This window comes from Galeopterus variegatus, unplaced genomic scaffold (genome assembly GCF_000696425.1).
Source record: "Galeopterus variegatus unplaced genomic scaffold, G_variegatus-3.0.2 Scaffold304, whole genome shotgun sequence".
Classification (NCBI taxonomy): domain Eukaryota; kingdom Metazoa; phylum Chordata; class Mammalia; order Dermoptera; family Cynocephalidae; genus Galeopterus; species Galeopterus variegatus.
In genome coordinates, this window is record NW_007726415.1 from 266,432 (window position 1) to 285,385 (window position 18,954).

Sequence of the window (18,954 nt, forward strand, 5' to 3'; positions counted from 1 at the left end):
CCACTAACCGCTGCCCGGCGAGCGGCGGTGCCCGCCTAACAAGCAGCTGTGCCGCCGCCGCTGCCTCTTCTATCTCCCCCTCCCGGTCCGTCCGGCCCGGCCCGCCCCCCGCGGAGATGCTGCCGCTGCTCCGAAAAACCCTGGGGAGCGAGCAGCTGGCCACGGCGCTGGCCGGTGCTGAAGCTCAGGCTGTGACGGACGCTATTGACGCCGCCGCTGTCGCTGCCACCGGCGCCACTGTTGTTGTGAAGCCCCGACGCCGCCGCTCATTCCGCCATGTTGCCGCCCCCTGCCTGCGGTAGAGGCCACTGCGCCTGCGCACAGCCTCCGGGGGCGGAGCCCTCGGTGCACCCCCTCTTTTGCCCTGCCCTCCTTCTCTTTCCACCCACCCACCCCGACACCCCTGGTCCCTCCCCCCAACCACCCTGAACGGATAGACAGGTGAGCAGGTGCATGGGGACGGCTGCCAGACAGTGGGGCAAGCTGGCAGAGGTGGGGCGGGTAGCGGCTTCCTTGTGGCTTTTCCCCTGAGGGTGGACTCTCCCTGTGGGGAAGGACACAGTGTGCGTCCCTTCTTCGCTGCCACCTCCTCCTTCCCTCAGTATTCTCTGGCTAGGAGGAGGTTCATCGTCATCGTTGTTGCATCTGGCTACTGCTACTGCCAATGCCACGTGCCTTGTAAGGTAGGGGAGTGGCAGACGACCTCTTTCTGCCCCTCTTCGCCCTTCCTGTCAGTCCTACTCGCCTGCCCTCCCTAGAATTTCCCAAAGAAAAAGTGGCTGGCAAAGCGGAAACAGACGCCCCGAGGGGAACGATCCTGCATTGTCGGGGAAAGGATACAGATGGGTCTTTTTCTACAGCCCTGAAAAAGGCTGATACCTGCACACACGGGCACGACTTAAAATAGAACTTGTCAGATAGTGATCGTCTTTGGATCAAGCACGGAACAAAAAACAGCTCTTGAACTCACCTCCCAGCCCATAAAAGCTGCACTGTGTGACTCTGTGGGGTAGTTTGATGGGAACGACAAATCCCACACTTTAAAAATCCGTGAGGATTCTCAGGTATGATGCCGATTAATGATGCCTCCCTTTGTCATAGGCATGTACAGTTCAGAGGATTTTTGAAATTATCTGAAAATATGGGTGATTCTCACTGACAGCCTTGATCTGGGAGAAAACGTAGATTTCTGTGCACAAATACAGAAGCAAAAAAAATGCTTTTAATTTAAAAAAAATTTAAATGTACACAATAATGTTGCTGCTAGTATTGAATTAAAACTAAATAGACATGACTGCTGGTTTCTTTCTCGAAATGAAGGATGTAATTTTCTTTAATATTTCATGAGGTCTGCCCTTTTCAATAAAGATATATTACAAGCCACTAGAAATATTAGGTATCTTGAGGTATATTCAAATCATTTTCATTGTCATCTCAAATGGAGAAAGTCAATATACAAATCCATCATAATCTAGTGTGTTATTACTTGTGTTTAATTGGACCTGTTAGTCAAGTTAACTCCCAGGATATGGGAATTCGGTAAAATTCTAAAGTACCACAGGTTATAACGGAGTTCCTCAAAACCAGTGCCTATTATTAGTTCTTGGTTGTACGTGTGTTTCTTAAACTTGCACCGAGGTGATTAAATTATCAAAGTAGTTAAGCAAAAATTTCTGAAAGAAATAGTAATTCGTATGTATATATAAATTAAATAGCAATTGAATTATAAAATACCAGAGTGGTTGAAACTGTATGGGAAATTTGCAAAACATGTAAGTCTTAACAGTGTGAATTGAGATACATAAATTGAAAAATCCTGTGACATCTACAGCACTTTTGTCTATCCCAAGTGATTATCTTCTACTTTTATAAGCACTATTTCGTTTGCAAACTTAAAATGACATATCTTTTTAAAACATGTACATCCAAACTGAACGGTCCTTACACTAGGACCTTTTAAAAGCCCACTGTGCATATATATGGCAGCAGGTTCTACCTCTTGCTATTTTTAGACTTCTTTCATGAGCACTTTGAGAGACAGTGGCAATCTGAACTTTCTATAATAGCTTAACATCATTCTAAATTTCCATTTTAATTTTCCCTGTTTTGTTTCTTAAACAGTGCGTGTATGCATTTGCTTTTGTTTTTCTTGCTTGTTCATTTTTCTTTAGTGGAGATAGGGAGTGAGTAAAGAAGTTATCACTATTCAAATAAGGAAAACCCCACTTCTTTTGTATACTTCATTCAATTTCAGAGATATTTAAAACAGCTTACAATTAAAAAGCATTCTTCAGTAGACTGTCAGCTCCTGGCAAGTAGTATGGTACTTTGAAAAATACATGGAGCTTTCAGTCACACTCACAATTTACTACCTGTGCAGTCTACTTGAGCTTCAGTCTCCTCATTCATTAAACAGGAATGATAATACCTGTTCCATAGTGAGAATTCAATAAAATAATTTCACCTCAGCAGCTAGCAATATAGTATATGTGTCTTTGTATCCTTAGCATGTGGCACAATGTGTGTTGAATGACCTATAAACACATGCAATACCAATTATAACCACATACAAGTATGCATAATTTCACAGTTGTATGTTTTCAATACCATCCCCAAAATCATATAGTTTAGAAAAGACAGCAGGTCTCTTTCCTTTTGGCCTAAAAAGCCTATTTTCCTGCAATGTACAAGTAACTTAGTGTATGCATTAACAATATTTTGAAATAAAAGATAGCTACATAATAATAGAAGTCACCTAAAATGTTTATTTTTTTAAATCTCCAGTATAAAAAAAATTTTATGTGGTGAATATTAGTTTTGTATAAATTCTTGCAAACCCATACTTCCAAAGGACAGCCCTTCAAAGATAAGAAGCCCATGAATCTGAGTTTCAAGAGTCAGTAAAGCACAATGATTGTGAACACATGCTTCAGATTCAGTGGAACCTGGATTTGGATTCCAGTTCCACCACCCACTTATATGTGTGATATCGGGCAAATGACTTAGCTTCAAAGCCCAGTTTACCTAACCCAAAGTAGGTATCGTACTATCTAGGATTAAAGGAGCTAATGCATTTAAGGTACTTAATGTAGTAGCAGGTGTCAATCAATAAAGTTTCCCTTCACTGGCTGTGGGAAAAGACCATGTTGTAGTTATTTTTGTGTTTTCAGCACCTAACATGCCTGGCTTGTAATTTACATTCAATAAAGGTGTTCAAAAATGAATGGATGAAAACAGCAGTTCTGCAAGCTAAATATTTCCATTCCCCTTTAAAGAACAGGTTTTTTGCTTTCCTCTAAACTTGATCTGAACAGAATACTTCAAATTCTGCATATGTTTGGACCAGTATAAAGCAGAGGGAAACTCTTTTTTTTTTTCTTTTCCAGAGGGAAACTCTTACCTCAGCCTCAGTCTTTGGAAATACGACTCCTGTTAATGTACCCTCACATCAAATTAGGTCAGTTCGATTTGATTTGGTTTTGGGTTTTTCAGCAGCATGACACTAATGATTAACGTAATGCACTAATGATTCCTGTTTGGCGTGTAGCGGGTTCTCAAATAATTTTGGTTCCATTCCCTCTCATGTTGAAATTATTATCAACCTGAAAAGCCAAGGGTTTTTGTTTGGTATTTTTTTATTTTGTTTTGTTTCTAGACATCCTGCATATCTCCAATATGTAGCTTTTCATGAAGATTTTGATATAATGTGTAGAATTGTATGTATTTATTTAAATTTAAATTTTATTTCATTCAAATTTTTATTTAACTTTCTATTTAAATTTTATCTGCTAGAAATTTCTCAATCCTGATTGTATCATGCAAATAATTTATTGTCTTATTCTTATTATCTTATTATCTGCAAATTTGAGAACATTTCGTCTATATCTTCATCCAAATATTTGATTGCGTAGAATAAAAACAGCTCAGTAGTTACTAGTAACATTCCTGTTGAAATCAATTCACATTTTTCAAAACAAGGGTCTTGACCCATTAGGGAGTCATTAAATTGATTTAGTAGGTTGCAACCAGCAATTTTTTCTAATGAAATAAAATACAAACACACAGAATGGGAAGTAATCAAAATACACCCATTTTGTAAGAAAAGTTACTGTTTTATGAAATTTTATACACACACATATATATAATATACATACACTTACTAGATAATGATGTAAAGTATATTTCTTCCTGCAAGTTATGGTTAAGAAGTTTTGAAAACTACTGATTTTAGTTACTTATAAGCACTGTTTAGTGTAACCATTCAACTATTAATTAGCTACCCCTCCGTGCTAACAACTAGCTCATATTTCTCTAACTTGTCCAAAGGATATCATAAGGGACCTTGATGACTGGCTAGCTGAAGTCAGGATATACTCTGTCTCTGTTTCTGAGCAAAATTTAATGAAAATATGTAGATGTGAATTATCATTATCAGTTTTGGTGATATTAAGCTACTTGCTGTGGATTTTTAAGAATTTAACTCCCTCTGCCTTTAGCTCTTCAATCCTCTGACACTTCTATTTCTCTGTGACTCGTCAAAGACCATTAAAAGTTGCTTGGTAATCTAGTTTACTAGTTTTCAGATTCTTTCTGGATCAATGGATATAACTTGTCCTACCTTGGAGACTTGAAGTCGTTTAGACTATCTAGGTATCTTAAGTTCATCAAATTTAAACTTCAGAGGCCGGCCGGGTGGCGCACTGGAGAAGTGCGCTGCTTGGGAGTGTGGTGGCGCTCCTGCCGAGGGTTCAGATCCCATGTGGAGACCGGTTCCCGCTCACTGGCTGAGCACGGTGTGGGCGCAACACCGAGGGTTGCGATCCCGTTGCCGGTCCCCGGTATGGGCACGACACCGCGGGTTGCGATCCCGTTACCGGTCACGAAGAAAAAAAAAGACAAAAAGGAAAAAATAAAATTTAAATTTCAGTTTCCTCCAACTATTAGTTCTATCTTTTTTTGCTCTTCTCCTGAACAGAGAACACAGAAACAAAATAAAAAATTGATATTCAGTAACTACTTTGATCCAATTTTGGAATGGCTAGAATGTTGATGCTAACCAATCAACAAATACTTGAGTGCCTACTCTGTGTGAAAAACTAGCCTAGTTGAAATGGATAATTGCACATATTCCATTTAGAGAAATACTGTGTTTATACATGGAAAATTAATCAGCAAGTCAATACATGAAAAATGTCAAATGAATAGTACAAAAATAATAAGTACTCTGGAATTTCAAAAGATCTAGAGATCATACAAATATCCTAATGCACACATATATTCTCAAACATCACATAAATATACACACAATTGCACCACATAGACATACCTTAAATTAGATGCACTTCTGCACATTCTTCCTGGCAATATGTCAAGCATGCCTCCTATTCTTTTCATTCTCACTGCCAGCATACTGATTCAGATCCTAAACACTTCATACCTTCATACCTGGTCTCTTTTTCTCCACACTCACCTTTTTTCAGTTCATCCTTACATGGATAATCTTCCTAAAGTTCCACCTAGATGCACAGATTCATGGTTCAGAATTTTTCTTTATTAATCTCAATAGCTTCTACATACATACATGTCATCTTCTCAAAACATCACCAATATTCTCTTTTGCCTGACAAATTAAGCCCAGAGTCCTTATCTTGGCACCAAAGGCCCTCAATACTCATGCTTACTTTCTACTTTTTACCTCCTTCTGTTCCTTACAGGAACTCTATACTAAGGGTCCCCAACTTTTTGGTGTGTACCTCTTTCTCAATTGAGAAAATACACAGTGATGAACAGCTACTTTCAGGTCAATGATGCTATTTAAATTATTTTTACTTTTTAGAAATCACATGTCTACATGTATTTGAAACACATATACACACACTATTGTGGTTTGAATTGTGTCCCCCAAAAAGATATGTTCAAGTCCTAACATCCAGTGCCTGTGAATGTGACCTTATTTCAAAATGAGGTCTTTAATAAGTGTTACTCCGGCCCATCTACCAAGTGACACAAAAGGCTGCTAGTTTTGATTGGGGCCCAGAGCAAGAGAAGGCTCTGCAACAGGTCCAGGCTGCTGGGCAAACTGCTTTGCCCCTTGGGCCATATGATCCAGCAGATCCAATGGTCCTTGAAGTGTCAGTGGCAGATAGGGATGCAGTATGGAGCCTTTGGCAGGCCTCTATAGGTGAATCACAGCAGAGACCCTTAGGATTTTGGAGCAAGGCCCTGCCGTCATCCACAGATAACTACTCTCCTTTTGAGAAACAGCTCTTGGCCTGCTAATGGGCCTTACTAGAAACTGAACGCTTGGCTATGGACCACCAAGTTACCATGTGACCTGAGCTGCCCATCATGAACTGGGTGTTATCTGACCCAGCAAGTCATAAGATTGGGTGTGCACAGCAGCACTCGATCATCAAATGGAAACGGTATATACGTGATCGGGCCCGAGCAGGTCCTGAAGGCACAAGTAAGTTACGTGAAGAAGTGGCCCAAATGCCCATGGTTCCTACTCCTGCTACGCTGCCTTCTCTTCCCAGCCTGCACCTGTGGCCTCATGGGGAGTTCCCTGTGATCAGTTGACAGAGGAAGACAAGGCCAGAGCCTGGTTTACAGATGGTTCTGCACGATATGCAGGCACCACCTGAAAGTGGACAGCTGTGGCACTGCACCCCTTTTCTGGGATACCCCTGAAGGACAGTGGTGAGGGCAAATCCTCTCAATGGGCAGAACTTCGGGCAGTGCACTTGGATGTGCACTTTGCCTGGAAGGAGAAATGACCAGATGTGCGATTATACACTGATTCAAGGGCTGTAGCCAATGGTTTGGCCGTGTGGTCAGGGACATGGAAGGAACATGATTGGAAAATTGGTGAGAAAGAAATTTAGGGAAGAGGTATGTGGATGGACCTCTCAGAGTTGGCAAAGGATGTGAAGATATTTGTTTCCCATGTGAATGCCCATCAAAAGGTGACCTCAGCAGAGGACTTTAATAATCAGGTGGACAGGATGACCCATTCTGTGGATACTAGTCAGCCTCTTTCTCCAGCCACTCCCGTCATCGCCCAGTGGGCTCATGAGCAAAGTGACCAGGGTGGCAGGGATGGAGGTTATGCATGGGCTCAGCAACATGGACTTCCGCTCACCAAGGCTGATCTGGCTACAGCAACTGCTGAGTGCCCAATCTGCCAGCATCAGAGACCAACACTGAGCCCCCGATATAGCACCATTCCCTGGGGTGATCAGTCAGCTACGTGGTGGCAGGTTGATTACATTGTACTGCTTCCATCATGGAAGGGGCAGCGTTTTGTCCTTACTGGAATAGATACTTACTCTGGATATGGATTTGCCTTCTCAGCACGAAATGCTTCTGCCAAAACTACCATCCATGGACTCATGGAATGCCTTATTCACCGTCATGGCATTCCACACAGCATTGCTCCTCTCCAAGGAACTCACTTCACAGCTAAAGAAGTGCGGCAATGGGCTCATGCTCATGGAATTCACTGGTCTTACCATGTTCCCCATCATCCTGAAGCAGCTGGTCTGACAGAACGGTGGAATAGCCTTTTGAAGTCACACTTACAGCACCAGCTTGGTGCCAGAACCCTGCAGGGCAGGGGCAAAGTCCTCCAGCAGGCTGTATATGCTCTAAATCAGCACCCAATATATGGTACTGTCTCTCCCATAGCCAAGATTCACAGGTCCAGGAATCAAGGGGTGGAAATGGAAGTGGCACCACTAACCATTACCCCTAGGGACCCATTAGCAAAAATTTTGCTTCCTGTCCCCACAACTTTATGCTCTGCTGGTCTAGAGGTCTTGGTTCCAGAGGGAAGAATGCTTCCATTAGCAGATACAGAAATGATCCCATTGAACTGGAAGTTAAGGCTGCCACCTGGCCACTTTGGGCTCCTCATGACTCTGAATCAACAGGCTAAGAAAGGAGTTACTGTGTTGGCTGGGGTGACTGACCCAGACTACCAAGGGGAAGTTGGACTAGTACTTCACAATGGAGGTAAGGAAGATTATGTCTGGAATATAGGAGATCCCTTAGGATGCCTCTTAGTACTACCATGCCCTGTGATTAAGGTCAATGGAAAATTACAACAACCAAATCCAGACAAGACTACAAATGGCCCAGACTCTTCTGGGATGAAGGTTTGGGTCACTCCACCAGGTAAAGAACCATGACCCGCTGAGGTGCTCTCTGAAAGCAAAGGGAATACAGAATGGGTAGTAGAAGAAGGAAGTTATAAATACTAGCTTCGACCATGTGACCAGTTACAGAAATGAGGATTGTAATTGTTCTCCCTGTTGTGTTAAGAATATGTCTCTATGTATATATACTGTACACATATTAAGCAATTATCTTTGTTTTTGTTCCTCTTGTACCATGAGATTTACTGACTTTATACCAGCATTTAAATGTTGTTAACCTTACTTCATAGTATTTGCAATTTTAAGTTATGGGATATTGGGAGAAGGGTAAATATCATTTAAGGACTTTACCTTTTTCTTCTTAGAAAGGAAGGGTTTAATGTATTTCTGGTTGTATACAGGATAATGTATCATGTTAGGTGAAACTATTATGTTATTGTACCATTTGAAAATTAAGTATGATTTAAGGAGATAGTATGGACACTAAGTTGACAAGGGGTGGACTTGTGAGGGTTAATTCTAGATGTCAACTTGGTTAGATGAAGGAATGCTGGGAAGTCTGGTAAAGCAATCCTTTCAGGTGTGTCCATGAGGGTGTTTCCAGCAGAGATTAGTGTGAGAGTCTGAGTGGCCTGNTTAAGTTATGGGATATTGGGAGAAGGGTAAATATCATTTAAGGACTTTACCTTTTTCTTCTTAGAAAGGAAGGGTTTAATGTATTTCTGGTTGTATACAGGATAATGTATCATGTTAGGTGAAACTATTATGTTATTGTACCATTTGAAAATTAAGTATGATTTAAGGAGATAGTATGGACACTAAGTTGACAAGGGGTGGACTTGTGAGGGTTAATTCTAGATGTCAACTTGGTTAGATGAAGGAATGCTGGGAAGTCTGGTAAAGCAATCCTTTCAGGTGTGTCCATGAGGGTGTTTCCAGCAGAGATTAGTGTGAGAGTCTGAGTGGCCTGGGTGTGAAAGACCCACTCTCACTGTGGGTGGGAACCATCCAATCCACTGGGGGTCCGGAGAGAACAAAAGACAGAAGAAAGAGGTGAAGCTCTCTCTCTCAATCCGCTGGAGCTGGGATACACTCTTCTCTTGTGTCCGTGGACATCAGAGCTTGAGACTCTTCAGCTTTTGGGTTCCAGAACTTACACCAAGGACACCATCAGCTTCCCTGGATCTGAGGCCTTTGGACTTGGACTGAGCCACGCTACCGGCATCTTGTTTATAGACGGCCTATCGTGGGGCTATTCTTCATAGCCACGTGAGCTAATTCCCCTAATAAATCCCTCTCATATAATCATAACATATCCTATTGATTCTGTCTCTCTGGAGAACCTTGACTAATACAAACTCTATAGCAAGGGCCCCCAACTTTTTGATGTGTACCACTCTTTCTCAATTGAGAAAATACACAGTGATGAACAGCTACTTTCAGGTCAATAATGCTATTTAAATAATTTTTACTTTTTAAAAATCACACATCTACATGTATTTGAAACACATACACACACACTGTGGTGGTTTGAATTGTGTCCCCCAAAAAGATATGTTCAAGTCCTAACATCCAGTGCCTGTGAATGTGACCTTATTTCAAAATGAGTTCTTTAATAAGATGTAATCAAGTTTAGATGAGGTTATACTGGAATGGGATGGGTTCTTAATCAAATATGACTGGTGTCCTTACAAGAAGAGACACTCAGACAGACCCACAGACACAAGGAAGACGATGTGAAGGCAGACACAGGGAAGAGGGCCATGTGAAGACAGAGGCAGAGATTGGAGTTATGCAACGTCAAGCTGAGGAAAGCAGAGAATTGCTGGCCACTACCAGAAGCTAGGAAGAGGCGAGGAAAGATTCTTCTCTTCAAGGAGCTCTTCAGAGACAGCGTGGCCATGTTGATATTGACTCCTTGATTTTCTGACTTCTGGCCTCCAGAATTGTGAGAGAATGAATTTCTGTTGTTTTAAGCTCCCCAGTTTGTGGTACTTTGTTACAGAAATCCCAGGAAATGAATACAGCTACATATGACATAAATATATTTAACCTTTATTCTGTACACAAACAGTACTTGACGTATATTAGTATTCATGGATCACTTTCAATAATTCTGAGGACCCCAGGTTGGAAAACAAGGCTTCAGCCAACATGAATTAGTCTGTGTTCCCAATTAATACACTGTGCTTTCTTCCTGCAGTGCATCATTCATGCTCTTGCTTCCATCCACAGCACTGTGCTCCTCATCTCTCCTACTGAATTCCTGCCAGTGTAAATGCCACCTTAATGAATGCATTCATGATTCCATGTAGATTAAAGTAATCCAAAACTTTGTACACATTTCCAGCTTTTTAAAAAAATATTCTGGCTTTTTTTTTTCTTTCAGATAATATAGATTGACAAATTTTCACTTAAATAAATGAATAGTTTTCATATTCTCTGCCTCACTTGCCGAGAGTAAGAGATTCACTTGCCAATACACGAGGGTACTTCAAAAAGTTCATGGAAAACTGAAATAAAATACGAATCTTTTCATGAACTTTCTGAAGACCCCTCGTATGTAGTTACCTACACAACCCCTTCACTGAAATTCAAAAAGGAAAAAAATATGTATATGGGTGTGTATGTGTATATGTGTATATAGAATGTTTTCTCACTAGTATTTAGCAGTTTGTTTCTGTTTTGCATGATGGAATCTATTGTACTGTAGTTGCCATTGCGTTTGGTATACATGTGCTAGAGAAAGAAAAACATGTTAAAGGAGTTTATGTGTGGGCCGGCGCCGCTTGGGAAGTGCGGCGGCGCTCCCGTCCGAGGGTTCGGATCCCACGTACAGACCGGCTCCCGCTCACTGGCTGAGCGAGGCGCGGGAGCAACGCCGAGTCTTGCGATCCTGTCGCCGGTCCCCGGTCCAGTACGGGGGCAACACTGAGGGTTGCGATCCGTTGCCGGACACAGAAAAAAGACAAAAAAAAAAAAGGAGTTTATGTGATTTTTACTTGTTGATTATTGTTAACATTATAGCTGTTATATACTGTTCATCTCCTGTCTGCCACATACTTTTACGTGTTATACCTAACGTTTACTATAGTCTTTTAAGATATTATTGTCCCCATTTTTCAAATGAAGAAACTAATATGAGAAACTAATGTGAGTTCAATCAGTTGTATGAGGTGACACTTAAGGAAACGATAGAATTAGGATTTGGTTCCAGTTATGGCTGGCTGAAACCTCAGCTCCTCACAGTCCCATACTGCCCACACTGGGACCTAGAAAAATGCCATTTATTTCATTCTACCAAATTTACCAGATGAAAGCCATTAATAAGATCAAGAAAGGTAATTGAAAAATAACAACATCATCGTGTTTTTATATGTTTTGGTTGAAACTGCCCACCAAGAGATGATCTCTAGAATCAATCTGGTCTCATATCTCTTTGCCTAGAAAGGTTCAAAAAATCTCATTAGCCTTTTTGTTTCCTGAAAATTATTTTAATTCTAGGCAGAAACCACTAAGAATAAATAAATTGTTGTTAATCATATTCATTAAATTTAACCAAAATTTAATTTTATAGTCACATTAACGTATTGCTCCTTATGCTTTTCTGGAAATGATTTTGTTATGTATCTGACTAACCATTAATCTCCTAATTCCTGTTGAAAAGTACTACCATTATATTTCTGTATAATTGTCACAAAAAGCACATACTCTGGGTATGGGGAGAAGAAGAAATGCTATAAGGAAATATCCAAGGGACTTTTGGAATAATCCTCTTATTATTAGAATCTCTTCAAAATAAGATATAGCATCTTTATCAAACTTTCTCCCAGATGAGAAATAGTGAATAGTATCAATCTGAGCCTAGTACTGGTGCATAAAGCTTTAAATTAGGGCCCTTCTCTGGTGCCAGCAGCCATGGATTAACGGAAGAATGACTTGAAACAACTACCTCATTGATCAACTAGCAGGTAGTACGTGGAGACAACTTGAGGCTTATACTTTGATTTCCAGAGCTATCATATATCTCTTTTCACTTAACAGGCAGGAGGGTCAGGATCAGAAAAGAGGTAAAAAGAAAGAACAGAGTATCCGACCTGTACCTTCTACCTAAGAATTTAATCTTATATATTTTGAGGTCTACATTATAGATAGTCCCTTTTTTGTTAATGTAAAAAGAAATCATAAATAACAGAATAAATAAGACAGAATAAACAGACAAATAAATCATAAGGCTAAAGGAGACCATAAAGATCAAGATGCTTAATCATATTTAGTGTTTGATTATCTGCGAAATATATGGGAATGTGTATATAAAACTTCATTTCTGTTTGGCTGATCTTATCTTGTGAGAAGTAAATGAAATGTCATACGTTGGCCACAGCTTTATCACTAGCTTCTTTGTTTATATTAAAACAAGCTCAGCCAGATTTCTTTTGCAGTTGCAAGAACACATAACATAGCATGTTTCAGGCTATTTGCATTCAGTGAAGCATAGAAAGATGGTGGCCACATGGTCTGCCCTCATAATTCATACCAAGAACAATGTTTTTCTTTCATAAGTGCAACAGAAAGCTCACGTTTATATTATAAAACACTTCGCCTAAACATTTCATTGTTTTTATTTTACCATCCCCCTCCTAATCCCAGTTAATCTTTTGAAATGTGTTATAGTGCTCAAAGAATGGGTGTTGAAATCAGATAGATTAGGTTCAAATCCAAACAAATTGCCCTTGAGCCTATAACTACCTCACATGTATTGCTTGGAGGATTTAAAGAGATAAAACATATAAAACATTTAGAACAGTGCCCATAATAAGTGCTCAAAAGATGATAGAAATTGTGACTATAGATTAACACAAAAAGAAGGTTTAGAAGAGTTTTGTGAGTTTTCAAGTTACATAATTGAGTATACTAATCTCCTCTTATTTTCTCTTCATTCATTGACCTGACTTTCCCTTCTTCAAAGAGCAAGTAGGACATCGGTGTTGTCTTTAGTTTTTCATTTATTTAATGAATAGCCCTATTATATTCAACATTTGTTTATTTTACAGTAGCCTTCATAATCTTCATTTCTATCTCAAATGTAAATGTTTTATCTCTATTAAGTATATTAAACAAAATTAGCAATATAACTTTGCTTTTTGCTAGTCATAGGGAAAGATGGCATATTATGAAGTATTTTTTTCTTTGAGACTTTATAAAAATAAAAAAGCCAGAAGAATAAGCAGATAAGAATAATAAGATACTCCATCATAAATTACTAACCTACGGAAGTAAACAATCTACCAAAATGTATCTGATGGTTTATACCAAACTTTTGTCCTGTCGTTTCAATATCTGTTTCTTTACTTTTCATTTTCATTAAATTCTTTTGTTATTGTTTTCTTTGTAAACAAGTTCAGTACTTTAAGTTCCTGCCAAGACAGAGGATTTTCCCTGATTTCCTCTTTTAAAGGAACAGTAGGATTTCATGAGATTAACTTTTAGGTATGTGTTTTGAATTTGGACATTGACTGTCATGAACCTACAACACTATGGCATCATTCATATGCTATATACTTCCTAGCTATGGCTAAGATTATCCCTATCGCTTCTGGTTTTTCAAATGAGAGTTGACAACACATATTTTTGTAACTCTCTTTTCTTATCTATCAGTTCTTTGGAATTGTCCTACCCAGGAATATTTATAAAATTCCTAATGTCTTGGGCCAGACCCGTGGCTCACTCAGGAGAGTGCGGTGCTGGTAGTGCCGAGGCAGCGGGTTTGGATCCTATATAGGGATGGCCGGTACACTCACTGGCTGAGCGTGGTGCTGACAACACCAAGCCAAGGGTTGCGATCCCCTTACTGGTCAAAAAAAAAAAAAAAAATTCATAATGTCTTTTGTTGTCCCAATACCTCTACTAATATCTAAACTGAACACATCATACATAGAATCAGAATCACTGTAAAACATGTTAGCTTTTCATTTGTAAATAATATTGTTAACTATTTTTAAAGCTAACTATAGAGACATGGTCTCAGCACTCTAGGATTGTAAAATGTAATCTATTTGATGTTTGAGTAAAGAGAATGATAAAGGAAATATAATCACATGTAACACAGAACAGAGTTAAGAGCAGAGATGCAATTGAACTTAGAATGAAGCAACTATATGTGTAAAATAGTCAATATAATTGAAACATCAACCCTTCAAGCTTTGTGACAATATACTTCCCAATAAACATTAACCTAAATTGAAATGTACAGAAAGACCTATAAATTATTATTTTACGTAGTAGCAACTCTAACATTCATTATGGGTTCATCAGAGAGGATACTAAAGAATATCAAGCAATGAAAACATAAAATAAGAAAACATTATAGAGACAATATATATTTCTAACAGTACGTATTTGTTGTTAAATAAATGAAAGGAATTCTACATTTAAAACGTTATATGTCTATTGACTAGTATAACACATACAGCCTGTTTGATAAGGCTAGAAAAACTAAAAAAGAAGTTCAGCCTAAAAGAATCAAAACTTTAAATAAAATATATTGAATTTATGTATCTAATAAGTAATACTTATTTAGTGGACACATAATATGCTTAATTTTTTTTTAAAAAAGCCTAAAAGAGAACTAATATTTTATTTCTTACTACACAGATGTATTGAATGAATGTACAAGCATTCTACAAGCCATGAATAGTTCCTAGATACAGGAAATCTATCAGTGAATAAGAAAAAGTTCCTGCCTTTGTAGAGCTTACAGTCTAATAAAGGACAGAGACAATAAATGAGTAAAATTTATGTGAATAGTATGATTTCAGAAGGTAATACTTCTATATCGTATTTATTTTTATGAAAAAAATATGGTGTTGTAGTAATTTGTTATGTGTTGTGTGTTTTTTCCCCACTAGATTGGCAGCTACTTGAAGGCAGGCACTATGACTTTCTCACAAAATCCTCAGCAATATAGTGTGCTTAGTGACTGATACATGGTAAGTACTCCATAAATGCCTGAATGAAGGAATAAAAGAAGGAAAAAAATTGTAAGGCAGAAATTTTAACAATTGAATAAATTCAGCAATTTGATACAAATTACTTGCAATACGAGGCAATCTAAACTATTAGAGAAGAACAAACATGAATTTTGAGGAGGATTAAATTCCTCAAAACTAGCATTCAAAGTATTGAATTGCCACTGCGTATCAAGTAAATTATTTGGCCTCTCTGAGTCTCGGTTTTCTTACCATTAAATGGGAATGAACAGCTCTTGTCATAGAATGAGATTGTTGTAAGTGCAGAGTATTTTTGAAATACTTTGAAAAGTACAGAGTATTACTGAGAAAGCAGTAGCATTCATTTCTGGCAGCAATCTGGAACAAGGCAATAATTCCGGTGATCTACAAAGGCAGGCAGCAGCAAGTCATGGCTGTAGACTAAGAGCTGGAAACTGGTTTTGATAAAGTGTGTAACAAGTCGTAGAGGATGTTAAAAGGGAGATAGGCAGGTTCAATGCCCAAACCTAGTGGTCAGGAATCAAATGGCCAGGAATCCAGAATGGTGAGACAAGCTGTAATTGGGGCAAACCAGAAAAACAGTGGAGGCAACCATGAATCCTCAAGAACAGAGCAGGAAGACAATCTATAATTGGGCAAAGAGTCAAGAACCTGGAAACACGGTGAACAAAAAAAGAAAGATAAAGTAAATAAGAGACCAAATCTGAGATCCTCAAAAAGCTGTAAGGCCATTTTGTGCCTCAGTTCCAGTGTATTTAATTTTCCTTTGGAGGAAATCATCTATCTCCAAGGGACAGGTGCTCAGAAGTAGGTGGTTGAGGTAAGGGAATATAGGTGGAGCCAAACAGCCAGTTTCTCCCAAGAAGAGTCTGGCAATAAATATCTTAGCCAGTTTTTAGAAGACTCCTCCCAGTAAATCCATTTTCTAATTGGACAGCAAAGTAAAGCTGTGTCAAGTCTCTAGACAAATTTCCCTTGGGATTTACACCATGTTATCATGATACCACAAAATATTTTGAAAGGTAAAAAAACTGAATCAGTGATTTATACACTTATTATTAGATGCTCGATATGTATAGTTTCAGCTGGGATTGAAATTGTTGACCTCACTATTGTTTCCCATGACCTGATTTTACTAATTTACTGGCTAAAGTTAGTTAATGGATAAATTGTACTATAGCAAAAAGCATGTGAATGTTAGGCAAAACCCTCCTCTGGATGGGGAAAATTACTGTCATCAGGTGAGTTTGCTTTCTTTCTCTACATTCAAAACTGACCAACGAATGCCACTAGCTAGATGTTTGTAGTGATTACCAACAAACCTCAGGCCAGGCTCAGTCAGGACAGGTCCTTGAGGACCAGATAGGGTAATGGCACACCAGTAAGGCATCAGACCTCAGCATCAAGTTGTTTTTTTTTTTTCTGTAAGTACTGTGTATCTCTTCTCCCAACAACTTTGTTCCCCTCAGTTCAAGGGAAGTGCTACAGGCTGTTGCGTTAATGAGCCATTGGTTTATCCTGTACATTTCCTGAATTTTGGCCATTCCACCATGAATTCCTGGTAATTAAGTACTGGTTTCCCAAGTCCAGCATCATCAAACTTAGATAGTCATTAACTTTAAATTGTTAATGATATGTCAGCATGGAGATGGATCCTCCCATTAAAAATATGTTGGGTATTGGTGGCTTCAAAAGTATTTATATTTTGTAGTGGCATATAAACAAATAAATGATCAGATGAAAAATTGTGCAGAACCCAGATTACCTAGTTATTAGAAACCAATTGTGTATTGAAGAATATGAAGAATACGTATTAATTCAAATATATTTATTTACATATTAATCGCTTTTTTCAAATTGGCCAACTTTTTCAAAACGATAATGCTTTAAAAATTGAGATAAAAAGAAATTCAAATGCATAGATTTGTAGTTATTCTTGGTGTGAATATTAGCACTTTTTTGATAATTTCTGTAAGTTAATAATCACGGTTTAACTTCCTAGAGGTTTTGGTGTCCTTTTTTCGCTGTCATTTAGAAATACACATAATATTATGTAATATATTACAGTTGGTCAACAGTTTACTGTTTTATTCTTCAAAGCATGTAAAAAAATATACCAATGAAAATTCCTATGAAAAATCATAATACAGGAGTCCTATGGCTATGTTTAGAAAGATAATTTTTCTTTAAAAACGTTTTCCTTTTTTTTTTTATGTTGCAGTAAGCGTTACTTAAGCTTGATTGGAGAATTTCAATTCATGATTTTTATGTGTTTTTTTTCTTGTTTTTTTTAAATATTGAGAAGTGGTGATCCATTGTCATGCTATATTTAAAATTAATATGTCTAAAACAAGAAATATTTAATTAGGGTCATTAATTTTCCACATTTAATGAGTGTCTGTGACTAAGGAGAAATATAACTATCTTTTTATTACATCAGCTTTATATATAACAAGAATGACAGCAAGAACAACAAAAGATTGATTGAATATTTCCTTTGTGCCTGTGCTCTCACTCATAGAACCTAACAATTAATTCGAAGTTAGACACATAGCATTTACTCATTTATATTAGGGTATTCACTGTTATCCGGGAAGATTACTATCCCTGGTGCTGAAACTTCTGTGTGTAGTCCTTATGGTTGAAGAATGAAACCATTTCTCTTGGACATATCCTTTCATTGAAATTATGAATTGTATAAATGTTCATACCTTAAAGGAAGCATTAAATTTCATATGTGTTGACATCTTAATATCTCAATATTTAGTATACTTTTTATTCTTACTATCTTTTTATTGAAAAATTGCTTCTAGAGGATAATTAACAGTTAAAAAAAATTAGTACATTAAGTCATTGAGGAGTCTATGTTCCAGATTTCTAAACACATATTACTACCAACCAAAAAGTTGACTCTGTTCATTTTAACTACAATTTCACTTAGGTGTCAAAATTAAAGGTTTTGTTTTAAAAATAAATACTTGCATTATTTCTTAACTGCATTATTGCACACTTGATTTCAAGTAGTTAGCTTTTCTTCAGTGCTTATAATGACTTTGAATTATGGTGAGATGAACTTTTCCCAAGACGATTGCTTTGTTGATCCTGAGTTGGAGTCTCAAGTCAGGAGATAGCTATGCTTTTATATATTCTTGTAAATAAAAGTGCATAAGTTGTTGGTGTAAGTTCTCCATAGATAGGTAAGCCCAGAGTAAATAATAGCCATTGGCACCATATGACTATATGTGATTCATGTGCATGTTCACAGCAAGAATAGAGCATTTTAGGTATCTGTTAACTTTAGATTGGTCTAACAATGATATGTCAGCATAGAGATGGATCTACTCATTAAAAATATGTTGGATGAGACCCTATCTTGTTCTGACAGTATCATATGTATTCATGTGCCCATTTAGGACTTTGGAGACCAAGGGACTCTGTGTTGGGATCTGAAGCATCTGCTCCTGCTTGATGTGGCTACCCAACTTTGTATTCTTGATTAATAAAATCATAAATATAATCTAACTTCTCTGAGTGTGCTCTCTTTTGATGAATTTATATCTTACCTAAAAGTACCGTGTGTATATTATATAAAAGTTTCCTGTAAATGATATTAAAACATTTATTAGTTTTGTCCAATAAAATTTTAAGTGTTTTCTTCCATGACGAAATTACTTTTTTTTTTCTTTTTGTCCTTTTTGAGACCGGCCACACCGTGCTCAGCCAGTGAGCACAGTGAGTGCACGGGTCATCCCTATATAGGAGCCGAACCTGCGGCGGGAGCGCTGCTG

General features: G+C 38.1%; 1 long non-coding RNA gene across 2 annotated transcripts; it reads left to right on the top strand.

Moving 5' to 3' along the window:
* The first annotated feature begins 407 nt into the window (after positions 1 to 407).
* On the top strand, positions 408 to 18,688 carry LOC103586075. Of its 2 annotated transcripts, none has more exons than XR_550119.1 (4): positions 408 to 441; positions 3,387 to 3,457; positions 15,065 to 15,145; positions 18,580 to 18,688. It is a non-coding gene; the product is annotated as an uncharacterized LOC103586075 (long non-coding RNA). The 2 variants fall into 2 exon arrangements; XR_550120.1 differs by lacking the exon at positions 408 to 441 and adding an exon at positions 809 to 1,064.
* The last annotated feature ends 266 nt before the right edge of the window (positions 18,689 to 18,954 follow it).